This window comes from Protopterus annectens, chromosome 5.part1 (assembly GCF_019279795.1).
Source record: "Protopterus annectens isolate FY-2018-M chromosome 5.part1, PAN1.0, whole genome shotgun sequence".
Taxonomy (NCBI): domain Eukaryota; kingdom Metazoa; phylum Chordata; order Ceratodontiformes; family Protopteridae; genus Protopterus; species Protopterus annectens.
This window is the reverse complement of record NC_056736.1, coordinates 623,064,306-623,079,923: the sequence shown is the minus strand read 5'-3', so window position 1 is coordinate 623,079,923 and position 15,618 is coordinate 623,064,306. Positions and strand designations below refer to the sequence as shown.

At 41.2% G+C, this 15,618-nt stretch overlaps 1 protein-coding gene across 2 annotated transcripts in view; it reads left to right on the top strand.

The window, feature by feature from the left end:
- B3GLCT (beta 3-glucosyltransferase) overlaps positions 1-15,618 on the top strand; it is a 1,903,418-nt gene that overhangs the window by 1,662,879 nt on the left and 224,921 nt on the right. The window lies entirely within an intron of this gene.

The window sequence follows — 15,618 nt, the reverse complement described above, 5'->3', positions numbered from 1 at the left end:
AGTCTTAGGTTTCTGTTCTGAATTCTTATTAAATGCACATCCTCTTATCTAGAGCTTTTTTAACCAAAAGAGATGAAAAGATATTTACTCTTGGTTATCTTATACACAAATGTCTAGGCACAACTTAGCCACTTATGTGACAGGTAGTGTAATGGAAATCCACATAGTCTTTTTTGAGAGTTCAAGTGCTGTAAACTTCTCACCCTTTTGTTTCTGTCATTTTTATTTCTTGTGCATGTGTGTGTTTTATTGAACGTTGTCTATGGGGGCAACAGTACTGCAACTAAGATCTTACTAAACTACAAAACAAGCTAATAGTTATGTTAGGAGAGCTAGATGTTATAAACCTTCATACACAGCTAATTGTTTTGTACCCCTTGGTGCAGATATCATCTCCACAATTCTTAGATGACATTTCATAGTTTAAAATAATACCCAAGTCCTCGAACTAGTATAACCTTTCCAGTTCCTTGGCATCTACTTTGTAGTGCCCATCCATCTTTTTTGTTGTCAAATCACATAGTTTCTGAAAGTTTAATCCTTACTTTGACAGATTGCCCATAGGAATAGTCTGTCAAACTTTTAAAACAGCCTTTAAAACAGGAGACTGTTTTGCTCACTTTAATATCATCAATATAGATTTGTATAAAGGTTAATCTACGTCCTTGTCTGATAAATAGGTATTAAATGGGTACAGCCCTAAAATCAACCCTTAAGGTACTGCCTAAGAACCATTCGCTCTCCTTGCTGCTCAGTATTTACTAGCAATCACAATCTGGTCATTTCATAGTTAGAATCCAGCTGATCAAAGTGCCCAGAAGGTCAGTTTAATGGGTTTCTAAAGACAGAGATTGTCAACTGCAGCACTAAAGGCACTTGAAAAAAATGATATACACAACATCAGTCTGTAAACCTTGGTTACTATTGTATTACTATAGCAAAAATTATTACAGTAGCTGTAGATCTTCTCCATAAGTAAACATGGTGGTGCATTTTTTATTTTGCTGTCTTTGCCCTTCCTGTCTGATGATCATACGTCCCCTCCTGAACAGCAGGTTGTTCATTCCCCATCATCAACGCAAGGGTTAACCAAAAAACATAAACCACTGATTGACACAATTAACTACAAGCAATAGTCAGAAAAGGTTCTAAGGACAACAGAGACTAGGTTATAAATGTGTAAGTTGGCTAGAGCAAAATCACAAGAGTTCAGTGAAATTCTTAGGAATCTGACGCCACAGGAAGATGACAAAATAGGTGGAATTGAAGAAGAATGGCAGAATTTCAAAACAGCATGAGCCAATTATGGAAATAAAGTATGTAAGGAAAGCTGGTGGTATGGTGCAGAAGACTAAGAAGTTATCAAAAGAAAGGCGTGCAGAAAGAAGTGGGAGATAGAAAAGACAGATCAGGCAAAGCAAGAATACTAGTTGGCTAGAAAAGACAGATCAGGCAAAGCAAGAATACTAGTTGGCTAGTAAAGACACTAAGAGATCAATCGCAGTACCAAAGAAGAAGTCATTAGAGGCACTCTACCCGTTTCTGTAAAGCGACATAGCAGATGGTACAAAGACGATCTATCCAGCTGCAAGGCAGAGATAGAATGATAAATAGTCATCAGCCTTCAGTAGGAATGCCAGCAGCAACCTGCTGTCCAGTTTACAGGAAATGATGATGCAGATGGAAGGGGTATTTCCAGCAGCTTCTGAATGAATAAATTCCCAGAGAAGCTGTACTGTCTAAGACGCAGCCTATGGTGAAAGAGCCCTCCCTAGAAGGGGCCTATATCACTTTGTTGAATCACTTATGATTGAACCTCGATTCATCGAACACCTATTTATTGAAACTGCCAATCATCAAATGGAGTTTTCAGTGAAATATTTCTTAGGGCAAACCAACAATAGGCCACCCTAGCGACTGTGAACAAAATAATAAAACTTAACACCTACCTAAGTTGAGGGCTTCGCCTCCATACACCCCCATTGTGGGGTCTGTGCCCCTCACATCCCCCTAACTAAATATACCAACTCTGAGATCGCACTTCAGTTGGGAAAAATTCCAGATGGTTACCAACAGTTGGTTTGTCCTAGGAAAAACTTTGATTAAAACTCTGTTCAGTGATTAGCAGTTTTGATTAAAAGGTGTTGGACGAATAGGGGTTTGATCATTTGTGATTCGACAAAGTGATGTAGACCCTCCTAGAAGAAGTAAGAACAGCATTAAGGAAAATGAAGTCTGGAAAGGCAGCAGGCTCAGGTGAGGTCACCACAGATATGATAAAGATGTTGAGTGAATTAGAGGAGAAATTGTTCCAGAGGGGTCCTCATAGTAGTATGGAGAGAAAGGCGAATCTCAGATTTCTGGAGAACAAGCATTCTACTGCCAGTGTACAACAAGAAATGGGACATTCCATTCACAGTTTAAGGGGATTAAACTCTTGGCACACTACATGAATGTGCTGGAAAGGAGGATTGATAAATGACTACATAGAGTAGCAGAAAGTAAGGGGTCTATATTATACCATTGAAGTTTTTAAACATCGAATGTTATAATATCGAACCCGTAATGTCAAACGCTAAAAACAGCGAAGGTGCAGGACACCAAATGTTTTCCCAGGGAAAGAATTTGGTGGGCCGTTGCTGTGGCTTCGCTGTTTACAGCGTTCGATATGTTGGAACATTACGGGTTGGGTTCAGGTAAGTGTGCGATTGTGTGTAGGTTAGGGTTAGGGGGCGGGTTAGGTGAGTTAGGGTTAGGGAGCAGGTCAGGTAAGTGTGCGGTTGTGTGTAGGTTAGGGGGCGGGTTAGGTGAGTTAGGGTTAGGGCGCGGGTGAGGCGAGTGTGCGATAGTGACGGATCTTAGGGTTAGGGTTGGGTTAAGATAAGTGGATAGCTAGTAGTGTATGTAAAGTTTAGTTTAGGTTTAGGTGTAGGAATTTAAGTGTATGTGTGTGGATTGCTGTTTTTTGTGTGTGTTTGTGTTTTTTTCCCCCTGGGAAAAAATTCGGTATTCTGACTGTTCGATGTTTTCAGATTTCGGTGTTTGGGGTTCGATATTATAACATTCTATGTTTAAAAACTTTGATGTTATAATATTGACCCGAAAGTAAGAAGTGAGATGAGCAGTTTACTTTCAGAACATGATGCAGCACATCAACCCAGTGTTTGCTGTGAGATGGATTTAGACTTGGAGAAAGCTTATGACAAGGTCTCAAGAAAGCTGATTTGGGCGGTCCTTCGATGGTTTGAAGTCCCAGAATCACTGATAGAATTAGTGCAGGCTCTGTTCAAAAATCCAGTGACACAAGTATGAACAATGTTCGGAGTCACGGGGGGGTTCCCAGTGGGAGTGGGTGTGCATCAGGTTCTGTTCTGAACCCACTGCTGTTTATACTGCTGATGGACTACATCAGATCAGAGGGTTCAGATCAACAAAGCTAATGTATGCAATCAATGTAGTATTACATGCAGACTGAACAAAAACTGAAGGCACAAGGGATGAAACTGAGTGCAGATTAACAGTTGTCATGGCAGCAAATGGTGAATCAGATGGAGATGAAAACTGAGGTGAAAAGGAAGATATCCAAACATGTTAACAGCTTCAAGTATCATGGAGGGGTGGTTGTGGAGAAGGGAAGTCTGAATGAGAAAGTCAAAGGAAGAATCAGGGGCAATGCAGCTAAATGACAGAGTGCGAGGTGTAGTGTGTGATAGAAGAATGTCAAAGAAGCTGAAACATAAGGTGTACAAAATAGAGGTGTAGCCAGTACTACAGCATGGTATGGAAATCTGGGCAGTAAAGGCAGAGCAGTTGAGGAAGCTAGACATGATAGAGGTGAAGTGACTAAGATGGATGCTAGGATGCACACTGTGGGACAGATGAAGAAATTGGACATGAGTAGAAGCCCTAGTAACTCTAATTGCAGAGAAGGTCAGAGAGAACAGATTATAATGGTTTGAGCATATGTGCAAGAAAACAGAAGACATTCTGCTGAAGAAGATATGGTATAGTAAGGAAGAAGGCAAAAAGAAGAGAGGTCATCCAACAAAGATGGATGGATTGTGTGAGAGAAGACCTGCGACAATCAGGCATGACCATAGAAGAAGGTAAGGGAGTATTATTAAATCGAGAGAGATAGTGACAGTTGATGTCAAACCCCGAACCCCCCCCCCCAAAAAAAAACACAATGAGATTGATGATGCTGATGATGTAATTTATTTATTTTTATTTTTTATTTAACATTTGTTGACCGGGAATGTCCGACTAGGTTCCACAGATCCTGTTTTCAGCGGAGGCCCGGGGAGAAATCCTCCAAGTGCATGTCTTTGGAATTACCATTAAAAATCTCTTCTTTTCTTAGAAATCAACAGCCTTCTCTAGTAATTTTCTTTCTTAATGCCCTTCGAGTGCCTAGATAGAGTGCAGCTCACTTGTAGCCATGCATTTGATAAACCAAGTAACATGACCATGATTGAAGTTTTAAACATAACTCTCAACCGACCCTGATTTTGTATCATATGTTCCTCACAACTCTTGTAAAATATTTGATTTTCAGGATGATTGCTGAGGATTACGTTCAGTCCAGAACGTTACTTAGAATATTATGCTTCATGTTTGTTTAATGTCCTTTTTCTTTACCAGGTCTGTCTGACTGGGTTGCAAAAACTCTTTTCCAGAGAAGCCCAGGGAGAAAAGCTCCAGACATTTGACAGCACAGTTTTTAAACAGTAGAGAAATTACAATAGTTATGCATTTACAAGAAATGAAAACAGTTGTTTTATAATATGGCAGTAATGTTTTGCACAACGTTTGCAGTATGTGCCATGAGTCTTGGGTTTTGGCACAGCAAATATATAGTGCAACTCAAACAAAATTACTCAAGTAAAGATATGTTTAAGGGACAGAGATATAAGTGAAAGAGGGGAAACTAGAAGGCGAGATTTATGTAAAACAGTGAAATAGGGTAGGAAAGTAAGCTAGAGAGTATTACTGGGAGCTAATAAGTAGATGAGTTCAGACAGGGAGAAAAGGGCTAGAAGAGGACAGACCCACCACTGTATAGCACTGAAAAGCCTAAAACGGTTAGAACTACCACACCAACTAACATGTACGTAGTTTCCTACCACCTATAAAATTGTCCAGAGCCACCTGCTTGTCCAGCACTGAATAACATTCTATACAACTTTTTTCCTAGTCGGTCATGCTGATTCATTGACAAAAACCTCATGTCTGTCCACAAACCTATCAACTCTGATAGGCAGTGTCTGTACTCATATCGTGTTTATAAGGCCTGGAAGTCATTATCTCTATCCATCCAGTACCCTCCCTTCAAAACCATTCTGAAAGACTTCTTAGCCAAAACCTGTCTCTGTTCTTGCTCAACACCAGGATAAACAATATCCCTAAATATGGACAAATACCTGTTCAAAACTTACATCTCCTTACTCTCCCTTCTTCACTTCCTTCTATCAGTTTCTCTCCCCTGGCATTCTCTGTATATATACCATAAGTCTGCTTTTCTCTCACTTTGCATTGCAATTCCTGTTTCTATTATACTAATCTGTATTCAATTTTTCTATAAACTGGCTAAAACTTCTCTAACTATTAAATCAATGTCATATAACTTGTATCTATTCTTAACTAATGTTTTCATATGATGTATAATGTGGTGTAATTGTTTAAACTATATATATATTTTTTTGTTTCTATTATCTTTAGAGACTGTAAAATAATGTTTCTTAAAATGTTTTGCAGTACTTTGGAGCTTTTCTCCCCAGGCCTTCTCAAAAAATGGACTTCTACCCAGTCAGACTTTTACGGTAATCAAACGTCAGTAAATAAATAAATATGAGAGGATGACAAAACCTTTGTAGAGGTGAAGAAGTGAGTAAGTTTAGGAGTTGTAAGAAGGTAATAAGACTGCATAATGATACAGATATGGGGCAAGAGATCTCTGCTCTTCCTAAACTTGTAGCATCTGTCCTCTAAGCATTAAGTTTTGTGGACATCTCTGCAGGAGAATGACAAAACTTAGGGCCCAATGGCTATAGGATTTTAAAGCTAGATGTAAGTGAAACTTAGTCCTTTTCATCTTACATTGCCTAAAAACAGTGGAAAGCAATCAAGTTTTACATGTCTCAGAGTAATCATGGCCCACAAAATCTTTTAAGTTTACAACTGTCAAAATCTTCCTGAGCTATCTGACAGCAAAATAATTATTTATTTTAACTCTAATGATGACATCCTGATTAGTATTGGTTGCTTCCAACCTTGTATCTCTGGAGCAAAGTCACGTACATTTTTTTAGTCTTTAGCACATCTGCCCGAATCTCTGTTCCTGTCTGCAAAAGTTATTTCATAAACTGCAGGCAGTCTTTCTACTCTTTCTTTTTGGGGATAGCACTGATCCTAATATTTTTACTCCATCTTTTGTCCCATAAAGCCATCAGTTTAGCTTGGGGAACTTCAGTGCACAATTCAGCTGATGCTTTTTTAAATTTAAATATGAAAGTGTTAACTTCTTGAATGACTGGGAAATAAACTTTTTTTTTTAATCTTTTTTGGCATCTAGATAATCTCAGCCTTCATGTTGGTATATCAGCTTCTTGTTTTAGTTTAGCTTTGACTATGGCTAAGTTACTAAATTTTGCTTTCAACAGTTCATAGGTTCATAGGTTCATACTAAGCTAACTGCCCTTGAGAGCCATTTAAGCCTAGCCAATTATCCCTTGTGCGACTCAAACCCTGTACCTTGTGCGTGCAAGGCAAGCACTTTAACCATTAGGCCATCCTCCCAACCCCCATCTGCATCCAGACCTGCTTTTTAATTTAACTCCTGAGATTATACATAGAGGCTGCAGGTTCCCCTGCAATCATTGTTTGCCCTTTTTCAAGGTGACATTTTTTTAAGAATGTTTTCTGCTCTGCTTACAGGGCTTACTTAACTGTGTTTGCTAAAAGTTACTTTATCTGTACAAACTATTGCAATTACTCCTAGTGCTACATTACAGTTTTCATAGGTTCATACTAGGCTATCTGCCCTAGGGCATTTATAAGCCTAGCCAGAGTATGTTTGGCTTTCGCCACCCATTTTAAATTAATTTTGCTATGCCCTTTTTCGAGGTTAGTATACTGTGCCTCTGTCTAACAGTGACACAGAAGTGATACCCGGGGTAAACCTATGATCTCCCATCCACTCATCAAGATTCCTCTTGAAGAGAGTCAATGAGGGACTCTGCCTAACCTGGACTGGGATTTTATTCCATAGTGAAGGGAGCCTCTGGGTTATGAATCTGTCCCTCCAGCATGTCCTATTTATTTCAGTGCTGAGGTTCAAGTCTCTCGAGCGTGTAGCTCGATGGGATTTGGATTTTTGAGGTGCAGCATGTCCCTTAATTCCGGGTTGGACATGGCCTTATACGTCAGGCACAGGTCACCTCTGAGCAGGCGGTATGCCACTGAGTAGAGCTGGAGTTTCTTTAACCGGGCAGCATATGGCATCTGTTTGAGCCCTTTGATCCTCTTGGTGAGGTACTTTTGGGGTCTTTCCAGTTGCTGCAGGTGTTTGGTAAGGTACATCCCAAAAGGGGCATTGTACTCGATTATGGGCCTGATGAGGGATGAGTAAAGAGGCACGATGACCTCCCCTAATCTAGATGTGAATCCCTTCATGATTAGGTGGGCTATATAAAATGTTTTTCTAACCACTTTGGCCACGTGGTTGTCAAATGAGAGATTGCTATCAACTTGGGTCCCCAGGTCCCTAATGACTTCTTCTGTACTTAATGGATTACCACCTATGTGGTAATTTGTGGGCACTTTGTTTTTGCCAAAGGGGATGACTATACACTTTTTGGCGTTTAGCTTGAGGCCATGGCTCTGACACCAGTTGTCTGTTTCTATGAGGCCCTTTTGGAGGATGCTTGTGTCGGCTGGAGAGTCGATTATGGCCCAGTTTGCAGTCATCTGCGAACTTGGTCAGCCACAGTCCTTCCGTGTTGGCCTGTACCTCCGAGAAATATATACCAAACAAGAGAGGTCCCAGGACTGAGCCTTGTGGGACGCCACTTGTAACTGGTTTGGAGTCTGACATGGCTCCAGCAATTCTAACCATGTGGGTTCTGTCCTTGAGCCAGTTTGCAACCCATCTAGTGACAATAGGGGTTTATATTTAAGCTGGTGAGCTTATCTATAATGCCTGAGTGGGGTATTGTATCGAAGGCTTTTGCGAGGTCCAGATAGGCTGTGTGGACCACCTTCCCTTCGTCAATGGCCTTGGTGACTGTTTCAAAGAAGTCAACCAGGTTTAAGAGGCAGGATCTGCCCTTAACAAAGCCAAACTGGGTAGGATCCAGTGTCTGTAGGTCCCCAATATCTTTATTTATGAGGTCCATGATGATCCTTTCCATAGCTTTGCAGACCAAGCTAGTCAGGCTTATGGGGCGATAATTTCCAGGGTCCGTTGAGGCACCACCTTTGTGGAGAGGGACCACTGTTGCTGTACGCCACTCTTTGGGTACATATCCTGTAGTAAGGCTGAGATTGAACAGTAGTTTTATGTTTGGGTTTAGCTCTTCTTGGAGTTCATGTAGGACGCAGCCTGGGACACCGTCTGGTCCCATTGATGCTGTGTTTTTTGCTTTGGAGAGGGCGGCTCCCACCTGAGCATCTGAGATGTCACGGGGGCAGCACTCTGCTGGGATAGATATTTGCCCTTTTGGTGGGAGGGGGGGGAGAAGTTTGCGCTGAACCTGTCAGCTAGGATGTTGGCAATGTCTGTGGGATCAGTGTATTTTTGTCATTTTGGACTAATTCTGAGCATATCTGGGAATTCCCACCCAGGTTCCTAACATAACTAAAGAAAGCCTTGTGATTATCTTTAGTGTCCTGTGCATTTTTTCTCTCGAAGCTGGCCTTTGACGATTTTATGAGTGCCCTTAGTTTTTTGCTAATACTGATCAGAGATGCCTTCCCTTTTTGGGATTTTGCTCTATCATGTAGTAGCTTCCTCCTTCTATTGTATAGTTTGTTTATGGCTGGGGTCCACCAGACAGGTCGTCTGCCTTTGGAGGATTGGGTCTTGGTTTTATTTGGGATTGCATGATCCATGCATTCCTGAAGGTGTTCATAGAATGCATTTATAAAGGATTCTGCAGTCTGGGCCGTATTTTCCACAGGCCCGGGGCTTTGAAGGATTCCACCTCGGTTTTGAGGAGTGTGAAATTTGCTTTAGAGAAGTTTTTCACTGTGGTTTTCTGGGCAGGGGGTGGGGTCGGGATGTGAATATCCAGTGAGATCAGTTTATGGTCTGATCTTACCAGTGAGGGATACACTTCTGGTCTGGAGCATAGAGTCCCCATGTTGGTGATGATCAGGTCCAGTATGTTTTCCCCTCTTGTGGGAGTGGTAACAAGTTGTTCCATAGCATTTGAGTTTATGAATTCTAGGAACCTTTGGGCTAGGGTGTTGGAGCTAGAGTAATGCTCCCAATCTATGTTTGGGTAGTTGAAGTCGCCCAATATAATGGTGTTCGGAGAGACCTTCATATTTTCCAGTGTTCTCAGGAAGGCCGAGTGGGGTTCCTGGGTTTGGGAGGGTGGTCTGTAGCAGGCTATAAACTGGAAGGCAGTTTTACCCACTGTTAGTTGCACATGGATAGTCTCTGATGCTTCGTGCTTTGCCACCAACCTGGAGGTGTGGGTATCTTTGATGAATATCGATACTCCCCTCCTTTTGTGGTTCGGTCCAAGTTTTGGGGCGAAAAGCATGGTATGAGGTATAACCTGGTAGTGCTGGGGTGCTCTCGGGAGTCCTGAACCAGGTTTCTGTTACTGCACAGATATCGATGTTCTCCATGCTAAGGAGAGTTTCGAGCGTGCATCTTGAGGTTTAGACTTCTAGCGTTGAGTAGCATTACTCTTAGTTTCTTATCCCTTGTGATACCTATGGAGGTGGGTTTGTCTTTTGAGCCTTGCCTAAAAAGGCACTATGGGGTAGCAAGAGCCTTTGCCAATATCCAAAGCCCAGGGTGACAGGTGCAAGCCGTCCCTAGCAAAGCATCGTGGCTTGTTGTGCATATCATCCCAAGCTGACAGGCATTGGATCCCCTTTGAATGACACCAATACTTAAGCCAATTGTTGAAATTGATCATCTTGTCTTCATATTGTGGCATCATTCTTGGTGAGGGTAAGATGCTACTCAAGGTCAGGGTCATACCAGCCTGGGCTACATGCTCAGAGAGCTCCTCTATGTCTCTTTTCATGTAGTCCAGGGAGGTACGTCTCAGGTCATTCACACCAGCATGGACAATGACTGAGTCATATTTGTACTTGCCTTGGAGTGACCTGAGTGCTTGTTTTATGTGGCGGATCCTAGCGCCAGACAGGCTGCTCACCGCGACCTTCTCCTTGTTCAGCCTGGTGAGCGGGACGTCAGTGTGCCTGACGATAGAGTCACCTATTACAAGTGTATCAGGTGTGTTGTTTAGCCTTAAGGGCTGTGACTGTTCGGCACACTGGCTTTGTGAGATATGTGTTGCACGTGTTTTGTTTTGGGGTAGCGGTTGCTTGGGTGTCTGCTTTGGAGGTCTCTGCTGCTTAGGCAGATCTTTATTTAGAGCCTCCGAGTATGTTTTTGTGTGATTATGTGTTTGGTTTGCTGTCGTGGTAGGTCTATGTGAGACTGGAATTGTAGTGAGTGTGGTTTCCTTCTCCTCCTGACTGGTTATGCCAGTACTGAGTTGAGAGAGCTTAGCCTCCAGTTTGGCTATATGGTTGCATCTCTCACATGTGTTGGAATTTGTTGGGAGGAGGAGAGGGTTGTCTGTGTACATGAGGCAGTTGTAACATTGCCTCAAGATTCCCATATTCACCAGCTGGACCGAGAGGAGATTGACAACTGACCTTTGGACATGCTAGAATAATATTGGGAATTCCTTTATAATTGAAAACAAGGGCCAATGGGGAGCGAGGGTGTAGTGCTTTTAATTTTTAGTGCTGACTTATAATTGCTTTAGTGAGCAAGTGCCAGGTAACAAGTGCAATGTGTTACAGGTAACTTAAATGCAAAAACGACAAACAGTAACTTTCTTTCAAGCGAAGCAAGGAAATAAGTACAGTAAGCAATGCAGATATCACTAGGGATCCACAGAAGCCTGAGAAGTCGCGTTTTAGGTGGAATTAGCATTCCAGGGAAATAACAAGCATACAAACAAAGCTAGATTCAGCAGGCCTGGATCTAGTCTATGCTACAGCAAACAAGGTGTACCAATTTCAGTAAGATACAGTTCAGATATTCAGGCACTATAAACCTCTAACCAGAAATTCCCAGCTCAGAAGGGCAGAGTCCAGCCTCTCCTCCCACAAGAGTGCAGACCACGAACCTTCTTAATGTAAAATAACTGGCCTGAAGCCCAAGTGCTTAAACCAGAGCTAATACACTTTAAGAATAACAGACACTGAGCTCTCAATCAGCAGTTCCCAACTTAGAAGGATGAAAGCTACCTGTCCTGCCACCACAGTGCATGCCACAAACCTTCCTAATGTAGAACAACTGGTCTGAAGCCCAAGTGCTTAATCCAAAAGACTTAGAATGATAGCTACACTTTAACCAAGTTACTACCAAGCAGTAATAAATACAACTGAATACTTTAAATAATGCCTGGATTAGTGCTCAAGTTATACAAACAAAGCTAGATTCAGCAGGCCTGGATCTAGTCTATGCTACAGCAAACAAGGTGTACCAATTTCAGTAAGAAGAAATTCAGATATGCATGCACTATAAGCCTTCAACCAGAAATTCCCAGCTCAGAAGGGCAGAGTCCAGCCTCTCCTCCCACAAGAGTGCAGACCACGAAACCCTCTTAATGTAAAATAACTGGCCTGAAAGCCCAAGTGCTTAAACCAGAATTAATATACTTTTAGAATAACAGACACTGAGCCCTCAATCAGCAGTTCCCAACTTAGAGGGATGTAAGCTACCTGTTCTGCCACTACAGTGCAGACCACAAACCCTCTCAATGTAAAACAACTGGTCTGAAGCCCAAGTGTTTAAACTAAAAGGCTTAGAATGAGTTACACCAAGCAGTAATAAATACAATTGAGAACGTTTAAGATGACGCAAAAGCAAAATAAAGTAGGAAGAAACACAAGCACAGTAAAAGCAGATGATTTTTTTTTTTTTTTTTTTTTTTTAAGAAAAGTAGCAAAAGCAGTAGTAAATACAATTCTCATGCAGTGCAAGCTGGCACACTTGAATATGTAGCAATATTAGTCCACACACAGTTTGAAAAAATGTAATTAAATTAAAAAGGACTAAAAGCAAGTGCAGAAAGGTTTTATTAGGTAGAATGTGGTAAAGAGATGTCCTGGGGGAGTGTCTTAGATCAAATCTACAGTGGGGCGGGCACTGCAAAAGCCACCAAATTTAAACTGCAACCAAGAATAGGGAGGGGGATGGGGGAGCAGTTTCAACACAGATGTAAGGAATGTGCAAATTATAAAAATATATATATACTGTTTTCTATAGATTTGCAGAGCAGTAAGACACAGATGTCAAGCAGACAATTTAGCTCTATAATACAGAATAACACAGAAAATATACTCAGCTCTATAACTTGAAGATAGTTCTGTAAGGCTGTCTCTCAAACTAAGGTTCCAGTTTGAATACAGGTTGTTAATTAAAAGGAGACACAGCACTAGCTAAATTATATCAGCTGAAAGACAAGGCAGGAAATGAGGGGGGGGGGGGAGCAGTTTCAACACAGATGTAAGGAATGTGCAAATTATAAAAAAATATATATACTGTTTTCTATAGATTTGCAGAGCAGTAAGACACAGATATCGAGCAGACAATTTAGCTCTATAATACAGAATAACACAGAAAATATACTCAGCTCTATAACTTGAAGATAGTTCTGTAAGGCTGTCTCTCAAACTAAGGTTCCAGTTTGAATACAGGTTGTTAATTAAAAGGAGACACAGCACTAGCTAAATTATATCAGCTGAAAGACAAGGCAGGAAATGAGGGGTGGGGGAGCAGTTTCAACACAGATGTAAGGAATGTGCAAATTATAAAAAAATATATATACTGTTTTCTATAGATTTGCAGAGCAGTAAGACACAGATATCAAGCAGACAATTTAGCTCTATAATACAGAATAACACAGAAAATGTACTCAGCTCTATAACTTGAAGATAGTTCTGTAAGGCTGTCTCTCAAACTAAGGTTCCAGTTTGAATACAGGTTGTTCTTTTAAGAATTGTTTTCTGCTCTGCTTACATGTCTTAGTTAACTGCGTTTGCTAATATTTGCTTTTTCTGTACAAACTACTGCATTTACTTTTAGTGCTACATTAGTTGTTTAAAAAGTAGTATCTGCTCTGCTTTCAGGGCTTAGTCAACTGAGAATACTGTTATTACTACACTGGTTATTTCTCATCTGTATTATACCTTACTTATCCTTCTGATTCTCTAGGGTTTTTCTAGGTCTGGTCTCTCATATGTCTTTTCTTACTTTCTTGGTATAACCTATTGTATGTGTTCCCCTTTATCTCTTGCACCTTCTCCCGACGGGTTAAACACACTGTGGCCATCCCCTGCCCAACAGACTCATCCAGCAAAATACTTTGTGAAAGTGTTATAAATCTGCTTAAGTAACCTGCCTGAAGCAGCTCCAAAAAACAAACTAAAAAACACAGCTTTCTAACTCAACTGTAGGTGTTCCTTCTACTGTAATTTATCCATACTTTGAATGTGTTTTTAAGACTATCTGCTTTTTAAAAAGTGAACTGATCCTTATCATTTAAAGTGTTACTAAAAGGCAGGTGAGCACACACGCAGGTTAGTTTTTCTGGCTGTAGTAACTTACTTTGGCCACCAGGAGGCAGCAGAACGCCAGCATTCTACCATATTCCTTGTTGTTTTAACTAACAATAGCACCAATAGCTTTTAGTTTAATGTTATTTTAACTCTCAATAGTTCCAGTATATGTAGGTTTAATGTTGCCAGCCACATTCTAGAGTGCTATTTAACCCCTAGTATGTCTTCTGTACCCTTTGTCTCCTGTTTTTAAATTTATATCAGCAACATTTCCATCTCTGGCTTGCTCTCTTCTTACCTCTTCAGCTCTGATTTTCATAGTTGCTTCCTTTATGATTGTTATTTTCAATGCTGTTTCACACTGCTGACCTGGCCCTCGCCATTTCATTCACACTTTGCTCCGCTCAGGCTCAGTCCGCTCCGTTACCCTACCACCATTCTCACCCACACACATTACAATTTATTTTATACCATCTACTCCCTCCCCTTCCTTCCTCAACATCCACTGGCAAACTACTTTCTGTCAGACTCCTAATACATCACATCCTTCCCCTATTATTACAGCCTGTCTATAACCCTCTATAACTTCCTTCCCCAACATCCAAACTACTTTCTGTCAGACTCCAAATACATCACTTCCTTCCCCTATTATTACACCCTGTCTATAACCCCTACACCCTCCATCAAAAATGAAGCACCTTATCATTACCACCTCACTCCTTCTCCCTGCTCTAACCTCTTATCGCTCACACCTTCCTTATTCTCTTTTATGGTCTCCTACCTCCTATATCTTTGACACTCATTCTACACCTTCCTACTTTCATATCTCCTCATCCGTTTTCAACCTCTCCACCTCTTCTCTTCACAAACTGTCTGTATTGCAAATCCACTCTCCTACCTACAAATCTAAACCCAATTTACACAAACAACATCTATGTACTACTGTACTCTCTCTTTTCACTAATAACTTACTCATGTCTAGTGATAGCCACACCAACCCTGCCTCTTCCCCCTCTCCCCTCAATCAAACACCCCCCCTTGTCTTCTACCTCCCTTCCTTCCCCAAAACACCTCTCAACATACCCAGCCTTTTACACTAAACTCATCCATATCCAAGCACCTGACAATGTACTCTGTAAATATTCAAAGCCTAACCAACAAAATCACCAATTTCTATGTCTGGGTAATGCATACAAACTGTCACATCCTTTCCTTATGGGAAACCTGGCTTAAGCCACATATCACTAACAATGAAAGTCTCCCACCAGACTATAATATCTATCACTCTGATAGATTCCCAAAAAAGGGGGTAGTGTAGCAATCCTCCACTCCAATAGCCTCAATCTCTCACCTTTCCCCACACCCATCCCTGACTTTCACCCAGCTGAACTCATCATCCTTAATTGCCACCTTAACCCTCACAAAAAATTAGCTGTTGCAGCCATCTATATCCCTCCTGGAAACAATTCATCCACTTTAGAGAATACCTTATCCTGGTTTTCCCACAATATTCCCTATGAAACCCTAATCTTAGGTGATGTTAACCTAGATTTGGTCTAAACTTAAAACTGACTCTGCACAACTCAGCATCAACCTGCATGGTGTACATCAACTGATATCTTCACCCACCCGGCTCCATAAAAACTCATCTTCCGGCTCCATAATTGACTGGATACTTACCAACTCCCCTCACCACTACCACAACCCCACTACCCTACCAGACCAACTTAGCAACCACCTCCCCACCTCAGTCCTTAGATACACAATCCGACCCACCAAATTTTACCTTTACAGAGATTG